Source organism: Terrapene carolina, unplaced genomic scaffold (genome assembly GCF_002925995.2).
Source record: "Terrapene carolina triunguis isolate 2854851 unplaced genomic scaffold, T_m_triunguis-2.0 Scaffold42, whole genome shotgun sequence".
Taxonomy (NCBI): domain Eukaryota; kingdom Metazoa; phylum Chordata; order Testudines; family Emydidae; genus Terrapene; species Terrapene triunguis.
This window is the reverse complement of record NW_020664393.1, coordinates 37437741-37446371: the sequence shown is the minus strand read 5'-3', so window position 1 is coordinate 37446371 and position 8631 is coordinate 37437741.

The window sequence follows — 8631 nt, the reverse complement described above, 5'->3', positions numbered from 1 at the left end:
TATATATATATATATATATATATATATATATATATATATATATATAGTTAATTCCTAATATGAGAAGAGAGCTTGATCTTGAGCTGTAATAAAAGGGAAGAAGGTAGAAATCCACCACTTTTGTTTTGATGTAAACATTTTATTTATACAGTAAATTAATAGCAGTCGATTGAAATTAAAAATTTAAATGGCATTGGAGGCCATATCATAACTGAGCACATTAAATATAACATAAGTATCTTTGTTTTATTTCTTGTTGATTAAAGTACTGATCATTAAAGTAATGATAACTAGGCATTTGCAAAATGAATTAAACTTGTTTACTTTGGGGTTTTATCTATGGTTGGGGTTTTAAGTTGACACGAGGATTGAACTTCAGTGGGAGATCTGTGGCTATATCCCCTAGACATCTTGGAAAATCTCAACCTACACTGAAGGAAAACTCCAATGTTTTCCTATGAAACGCTGTATGTGCATGAAGTTATTCCACAAATGCTGACTTTCTCATGCTTTACTGGCAATTTGTAAGAGAAACTAAGACTTGGATAAACTTTTTGGTATTAAATGGGAAAAGTACTGGATTCTGGATGACAGTAATAGACAGATTTGTGTGTGTGTGTAAATAAAACTCAGGCAAAGGTAGTTAATTTTTTGTATACTATTGCCAGTTGGTTTCCAGGAATTCCAGGTAAAACTAGGCAACCTGTACTCCATCACCCTCCCTGAGAACTGGTTTCTGATGTCTGCCTTTCTATTTCTTTACTACTACAGTGTACTTGAGAATGCTGGGCTACAGAAGCTGGAATGGAGGGATTAATTTAAACATTTCTCAGGGCAGTTATTCTTGTAAACTGCCACTTTCAGAGTACAAAACTGTCTCAGGTAAAATAAATCTATAAAATCAAAGTTTCCTGTTTTCAAAACAGTATCTAGAAATGAGATTAGTAGCATAAGTAAATTTGACCATTTTTCATCTGTGCTATTCATCCAACCATATAAAAAGTTCGGTAGTTTATAGTAGCAAGCAAGTAGTTACAGCATGTGCGTAATACTACTAAGCATGTTACTAAAAAGGAGTCTCATTCTAATATTACTAGCCAGTAGACAGAGTGGAGCATAAACCTGTTCATGTGGGGAGTTTTTAACCCTAATTTTTTTCAGTTAATCCCTATCTCCATCATAAACATTGTAGCCTTCTGCCTTAATTAATTGGATTGTTTTAGAATCTTGAAAGAGTACAACATCTTTAATTTTACCAACTAGCTCCTGACTAAAAAGCCCTGAAGTGACTATGTTTACTTTTCTGCCAAGTTCAAACCCACCAAAATAGCAAATGCCTCCATAGTTTAGAGCAATGTATTTTCTTTGTGGATCAATATCTTCAAAGAGAACCAGATATTCATCAAGGTACACTTTAACAGAAGTCTGGTTTTGAGCTATGGTGACAAAATGCCATCTCTTGCAACAAAGGGAATGTTTACTGTGAATTAAAGGGACAGAGATTTTTTCTCCCAGATTAACCACAACTTTCAAGGTCCCATGAGTAAGACCAACTGCAAGGAAATCATTGTCTTCATTTTCAGCTTTTCCCATCCATAAAATTAAGCCTTCACTCTGACTGGTAGTAAAATTTAGAGATACACTGGTAAATCTGAGGTCTCTCTTTCCATAATGAGGATCCATGTATTTGATGTATGAATTACCTGCAAATTTTGCAGTAGAAAATGAGATTTCATTGTCACAGTATCTACCTGACCATCCTAGTGTACATGCACAACTGTATGAAAATAAAATGGGATCAGGAATACAAAGAGCCTGGTGCAGACACGCATTTTGTGAACAGTAAACAGATTGTTCACATGTGTTCCCAGTCCAGGGTTGAGGACAAAAGCAAGAAAAGCCTGAGTTTTGAACTTGACATTTACCATTATTTTTGCACACTGTGTACCCGCAAACAGTTCCATCACAGTCACCTACATTGGAACCATCTTTAGGGTCTGCCTCAGTGAGTTTTAGTTCTCTGTGGTTTATAATAATTTCTCGTATACACCCACTGAAACCTATGGGTTCATTCTCTATTGCCATTGAATTGACAAGATTTAAGGATGACACTCCTCCAACATAGAAATCTGTGTTTATGTCGAGGGCAGTCATTCCAGCACTGGCTTTCTGGGTAATGTTGATGCCATCCAGATCCAGGTAACCTTCATTACCTACTCTTCCTGCTTTAAGGAAATGCCATGTACTTCCATTTGTACATACGTTTTGAAGAGACTGTAAGATGACTATCTTGTCGCCAAGGCTATAGCGTAGTTGTACAAATCCATTTACTAAGGATATACATAGAAAGTCACCTGTGGAAATAAATTAACTTGATGTCAAATAAATTTTACTTTGAGATGGTTTAGGTAGCAACTCATATAGTTAAGGTGTCCTGACACTTCATTTTAATACCCTCTTTTCAATTGCTTGTAATTTTACCAGACTCAAACCATTCAAGCTGAAATTTTCCATGTTGGGTGTGTGCCTCCATCAGCATTTTTTTTAATGTATTTCAGCTATTTCTGAGAATGAGATTAGGGAAAATGTTTGTTTGTTTTTTTTTTTTTGGCTTGTGTTAAAGTCTTACAACTGCTTGAAAAGCTCTGTTGCCACGCTTTGGAGCAGGGATTTGAAATTTGCCAAGGTGGAAGGGGAGATTGGAAAGATTGCCCTCATATCCACAATATGTGTTGTGCAGTCCCTGAAAAACTGTCCAAATGTGGCCAAGTTATAAATTCCAGAAAAATTTCAATTTAAAAGTGCTCAGCAGAGGCTTGCTAGAATTTAGAAGCTAAATTCCCTGAAGTTTCTGTCTTCACTGACTGAACATGCCTTATACCTTCCTGTCTGCAACCAGATTGTGCATGTGCTATCCCCAGCACATCTGAGCATGCCTCATCCAAGGGGTTCAAGTCCCTTACAGTTGCTTCTCCCTGGGACTGCTGTGGCACCAGGCACAGGGCCTGAGGAGGGAGGTGTGCTCTCCATGTTTCTGCTACATCCAGGCAGCCTGGAGGAGGAGGAGGAAAAGGAACAGCCTGAGTTGAAAGCAGAGGGGTGAAGAACAGTGTGCAGGAGGGTGAAGAGATGGAGAACAGCAGTTGTGTTAGCAGCAGGAGCCAAGACTGGGAGGACAGGGGCAGAAGACAGGAGTGGGGCATAGTTGCTAAGGAAAGGAGCTGGGAATTATGGAAGGCAGGAGCTGGAGATGGGGGCAGGGGGAATAGAAGTAGGGAGGGGAGAACATGGGCAGGAATTGAGGTGGGGGACAAGAGAAGAAATAACTGCACTGCTTATTCTGTTCGTGGGATGAGGCAGGAAAATAGTATGTGGTCATGAAATTAAGGACTATCATTATGCATGCGCACAATGGGGGCCAAATTGAGGTTGGAACGGTAACCTTAACACTTGCATTTCCTAACATTTGAGTGCTTGACTTTGCAACTTAATTTTCTTTTAATGTAGTTTTTCTTGTCTGTAATAGATATAAATGACAGTGCTATCAAACAGGCGCTTTCCCCCTCTGTAGCCTTTTATCAGTAAAATTGACATTAAAATGTAAGAAAATTAAATATGGTATTTTTTATTGTGATTCATCATGCTTAAAAATGAAATCACCTGCCAGTGATGAGTTCGTTAGGATTAAATTCATGAATGACTAATTTCTCTGTTAGAGAAACTCAGTCTGATTCGTTGTTACTTTATTTTGAGTAGATCACATGCATCCCAGGAGAACAGCATTGACTTAATGGAGTTACAGTGGGGATGAATGTTTTTAACATTGGTTTTATAAGTCTGCAGAAAATGAGGCAGAGTTTCACCATCTCGGTCATGGAACAGTTCATATAGCTGGGAATGTGCAGGACATGTCATACATGTTCAGTTTGAGAGAAAGGTGAATTACTTTACCTACCATGTGCAAAAAATAGAATGATCTGTTTAAATCTAATGGTTCATTGTATGTTGATTGATAGCGGTCTCACTAAATCTTTCCCATGAACACATGTCATTTTAAATCAAATGTGAGAATATGGCTTTATAGTTTGATATTTTTATTTACTGGACCTGTTACCTTGCACAACTTGTACTATGCAAATACCCTCTCATCTTTGGGTTGAAGTAAGTGATATACACATTTTGCAAAGCCTTGCATGAAAATTGCACAATAATAAAGGAAACAAAAGTACAAAACTAGGATGTGCATCCATTTTACATCTGCTGTTTCCACAGTAAGCCTGGCATAATATATTGATATGACAAAACATCAGTTTTTGATGCTTTTGCATGTTAGTTTCAATGAAGATAACTCTGCTTCTGCAGCTCAGCATGCATGACAATTCTGGCTGTCTGGGCTGCTCTCCTCTCTGCAGTTAAGGGAGGTGGATCCATGTTTTGGTGCCCTATAGTTTAGCCATGCCCCTTCTGCTCTGGCTTGCTGCCAGATTATCTGCCTCCACTGCAGCATACAGTGGTGGTTTATTTTGCTACCATCTTTACTCCTTTCTGTTTTAACTTTTCTGTCTAGTGTTTTGGGCAGTGGGGACTAGTATTCTTCCTCCTCTACTGATCAATTAACTCAGGGGTTTAACTGTCCCTGAGCCTCCACTGCAGCATCTCCCTGCCAGCTCCTCTGCCCCTTAAAGGCCTAGCAGAGTGATCAAGAAAGCACAAAGTGGTTTTCTATATATAAGGCAGCTTTCCCAGGCTCAGCAGATGTACCCAGCCGTCTGTCCATAACTCTGTTAAATCCCAGAACTTCAAGTCGGACAGGAGGGTGTGATACCTGACCTACTGAAGCAGCTGCCATACCAGCAGGGGAAAAATGGACCAGGCATGCCAATGCAGAGCTGGGTAAGACTCCAGAAGCAAGGAGGACTCTGACCATTTGAGTTGATCGATAAGTCCCAGGGGACCTCTTCAAAACTGAGCCCTCCCTCCCCCAAGTTTTAAAGTGGGCCCTGAGCACTCTGGGGAAAGAAACAGGGCTTCTAATCAACCTCCCTCCTTCCCAAGCTGACCAGGAGGGCTCTGATGTTGAGTTCTCTCCTCCCAGGGGGAATGGGACTCAGTGTGGGAGGATTTAGAGACCGACCTCTCAAGAAGGCTACAGGCCCTAAAGAAGATAAGTCTCATAAGACTTCATGAAAGCTATGCTCCCAAAGCCTGCAAAAAAGGTTAAATAAAAAAAGCCTAAATATTGAAAGAAAAAGCAGAAAAACTCCAGGAGCTAAGTCCTCTTCCCTCTCATCCACTGAGGAGGGTGAGTTGTCTGGCTCTGAAACCTGAGCAGGTTCCTGAGAGTGAGTCTCAGTGTAAATTTCTCTCCTCAAAATCCTCTCATGAGGATGCAGTTACCCCTTTATTCCTCATTTGATGAAGTGATTAGGGATGAATGGAACAAGTCTGACAAGGGCAAGCACATTAACAACAGTGTCCTCAGGCTTTGTGACATTCAAGAACCAAAGGGCTCTATTGCTGAGCTACCGAAGATGGATGCTGCTGCGGCATACCTCACCAGGGTTATGGTTATTCCCTCAGAAGGATACCCCGTGGGTAGAAAGATGGAGGCCGCTCTCAAAAAAGGGCTTCGAAGCCTCCTCAGCCACCTTCCAAGCATTCCTGGCTGCAATCTGGATATGGGAATGATAGTGTTCCTTCAGATGAAAGGTTCTCTAGGTTCCATGCCATCTTTTTCATTTTACAGAAGTTCATGGGGGGATATTAGAGCCATTTGCAATCTCAGAAGGCTCAACAAGTGGATGAAGAAAATGAAGTTTTGGAAGGAGACCCTGGCATCTAAGATGTCTTCTCTGTCGTGGGGGTACTTCATTACTTCAGTAGATTTAGCAGATGCATATCTCCTTATCCCTATCAGACTGTGCCACCGCAGACTTCTGAGGTTCACGTACAGCAGGAAACCTTATTAGTACGTAACATTCCCATTTGGCCTGCCTTTTGCACCCCAGGTATTTACTAAAATGCTGGTGGTGATAATAGCCAGACTCGAATAGCAGGGAGCTCACCTGTAGTCCTTCCTGGACAACATCCCGATCAGAGCTGCATCACAGACAGCATTGCATAGGACCATGTCTTGAACATTGAATCTCCTTCAGATTCATGGCTTCATCATTAGCGACAAGAAAAGTTCTCTGGTTCCATCCAGGAATTTATTTTCTTGCTCCAGAGCTGCCTCCAACTTCTAGTACTCCTGGTCATGACTAGAGATTACTCCATGGACACAATCACACATCAGAAATCTTCAAGCATTCACACTAAAGGTGTGGGACCACTCCTTGGAACACATGAAAGATCAAGTACTGATTCCAACACAGATGCTCAACTCCTTACAAGCGCGGTCAGCCCATGAATATAACTACAAAGTCATGCTTATCTGCCTTCCAGATCCTTTAGTCCTTGCAACTGACGCCAGCTTGGAGGGCTGGGAAGCTTGCTTGGAGACCCAAACAGCTCAGGACTTCTGGAGTGAGGATGAAAAGGCTCTCATCCTAAGCTGCTGAGAGCAGTCAAGCCAGCTCTACAAAAGTGCCAGCCCATCTAAGGGGAAACCATGTCCTGGTTCAATATGCCAATATGACAGTGGTCACAAATTTAAACAACCAAGGGACAATAAGGAGTCCAGCACTGTGTGTGGAAGCAATGGAGATAATGAAGTGGGCAGAACAGTTCCTCCTTTTTCCCAGAGCGAGCCGCATCATATGGAATCTGAACGAAAAGACAGGCTCAGCTGGTGCAGGATCAACAACTTCAAGTGGTGCCCGACTCTGGAGATTTTCAGTTTCATCTTTCATTCTCCCTTCAACCAATCTGTTCGCAAATCATACAAATGCAAAGAGGCCAAAATACTTCACAAGGGAGGCAGACCACAGATCCATGGGGACAGATGCCTTATCACCCAGTTGGCCTCAGGGCCTACTTTACATGATTCCACTCTCTGTTACTTGGGAAAGTGGTCCAGAAAATAAAAGAACAGGCAACGGTAATACTGATAACTTCCCATTGGCCAAGGAGACCTTGATTCTCAAACCTGATAGAGCTGACATTGGAGCCCCCACTCCACCATCCATGGAGACCAGACATCCTCTCACAAAGTCCTTCTTCATCCAGACCCCAAACAATTTTAACAGCCTGACTATTGAGAGGAAGGCACTAAAAGGTCTCAATCTGTCCTTCATAGTCATTAAGACATTATTTTCATCTAGGAGAGTATCAACACTAAAAGGGTACTCCTCCATGTGATCCAGATTCAACAAGTGGTACCAAGAGCACAATGCAAATTCAGGAATGCCAATCATTCTGCACTTTCTCCAAAAAGGCATAGACAGAGGCCTTCATCCCAGTACCATTGCGCATCAGTTGTCTGCTCTTAGTAGTGTGCTATTAGTAGGATCCTAAGGCTCCTTGGAAGACAATCCACAGGTAGCATTCCTTGGGGCCATCTGATTAGCCAGACTGGCAGTCAGGAAACTCTTTCCAAAATGGAACCTACTGCTAGTTTTTAGGGCTCTGACAAGCCATCATTTTGAGCCTCTGACTTCAGTGTCAGCCTTTTATTTATCCATTGACTTGTTTAACTGTCACATCTGCCATGTGAATGTCAGAGCTGTGACAGCCTTATCTATTCAGAAACCTTAATTAATTGATTAGTCTCATTAGAGTTGGTTTGGCAACACCCATTTTTTCATGTTCTCTGTCAAATTTCTGCCAATAATTTATTCCTTTTAATACTTCTATTTGAGAAGAGTCCCTTCCTCTCAAAAGAGTTAAACAAAAAATTTGAGGACATTTAATTTTAGTTGCTTGTCACAAAAAACAGTAATAATTTTATAAAATAAATACATATGCTTGTATCTTGCAGCAGACTTTTTGATTCTGCTTTATTCAAGTGGCTGCTCAAGGGACTTATCATTTCGGGTCAAATCCTAACCTCAACCTGTTTTCAGGCTTTGCAGGCTTGTCAGGGAGAAGAGACAGAAGCCCGTCTCCAAATGGCAGTGCAGCCTCTCCTCTGCGACTACTGCAGCACCTCTGCAACTATGGTAACTACACCCCCTTTCACACTGTGTGCAACAGCTAGATCTATGGTGTTATGCAGCAACTGGCCACAACCTCACCCAAGAGCCACCATCCATAATACTGTGGATAGATCCTTATGGAGCACAGTTCAAGGGTAAGGAAGATGGGGGAGCCATCTCTTTCCCCACACTGTCTGACTGCACTGATTCCATTGCCTTTGGGGCCTTGTATACCCAAGGAGTGAAGGTGGTGAGGAGTGGTATTTAGGCTTAAAATAATTTGTTGCACTGCAAAGTTATTATTGATTAGCATGTAACACAGTTATCATTGCTGTAGTATAAGTGACGGGCATGGAACGGCTTAAGATAATGTTCTCCCGGTGAATATGTATAACTCTCACTCACAAAATTATTATTTTTTGTTAATTTATGGAGGAGAGGGTTGATGTCTCAGGAAGCAACTTAAGGGAGTGGGAATGTGAATATCACATTTCTAAAAATAAATACTGGTTGTAAATTAGAACAGTTTCTTTAATACACTCTTTGCTGTGGCCAT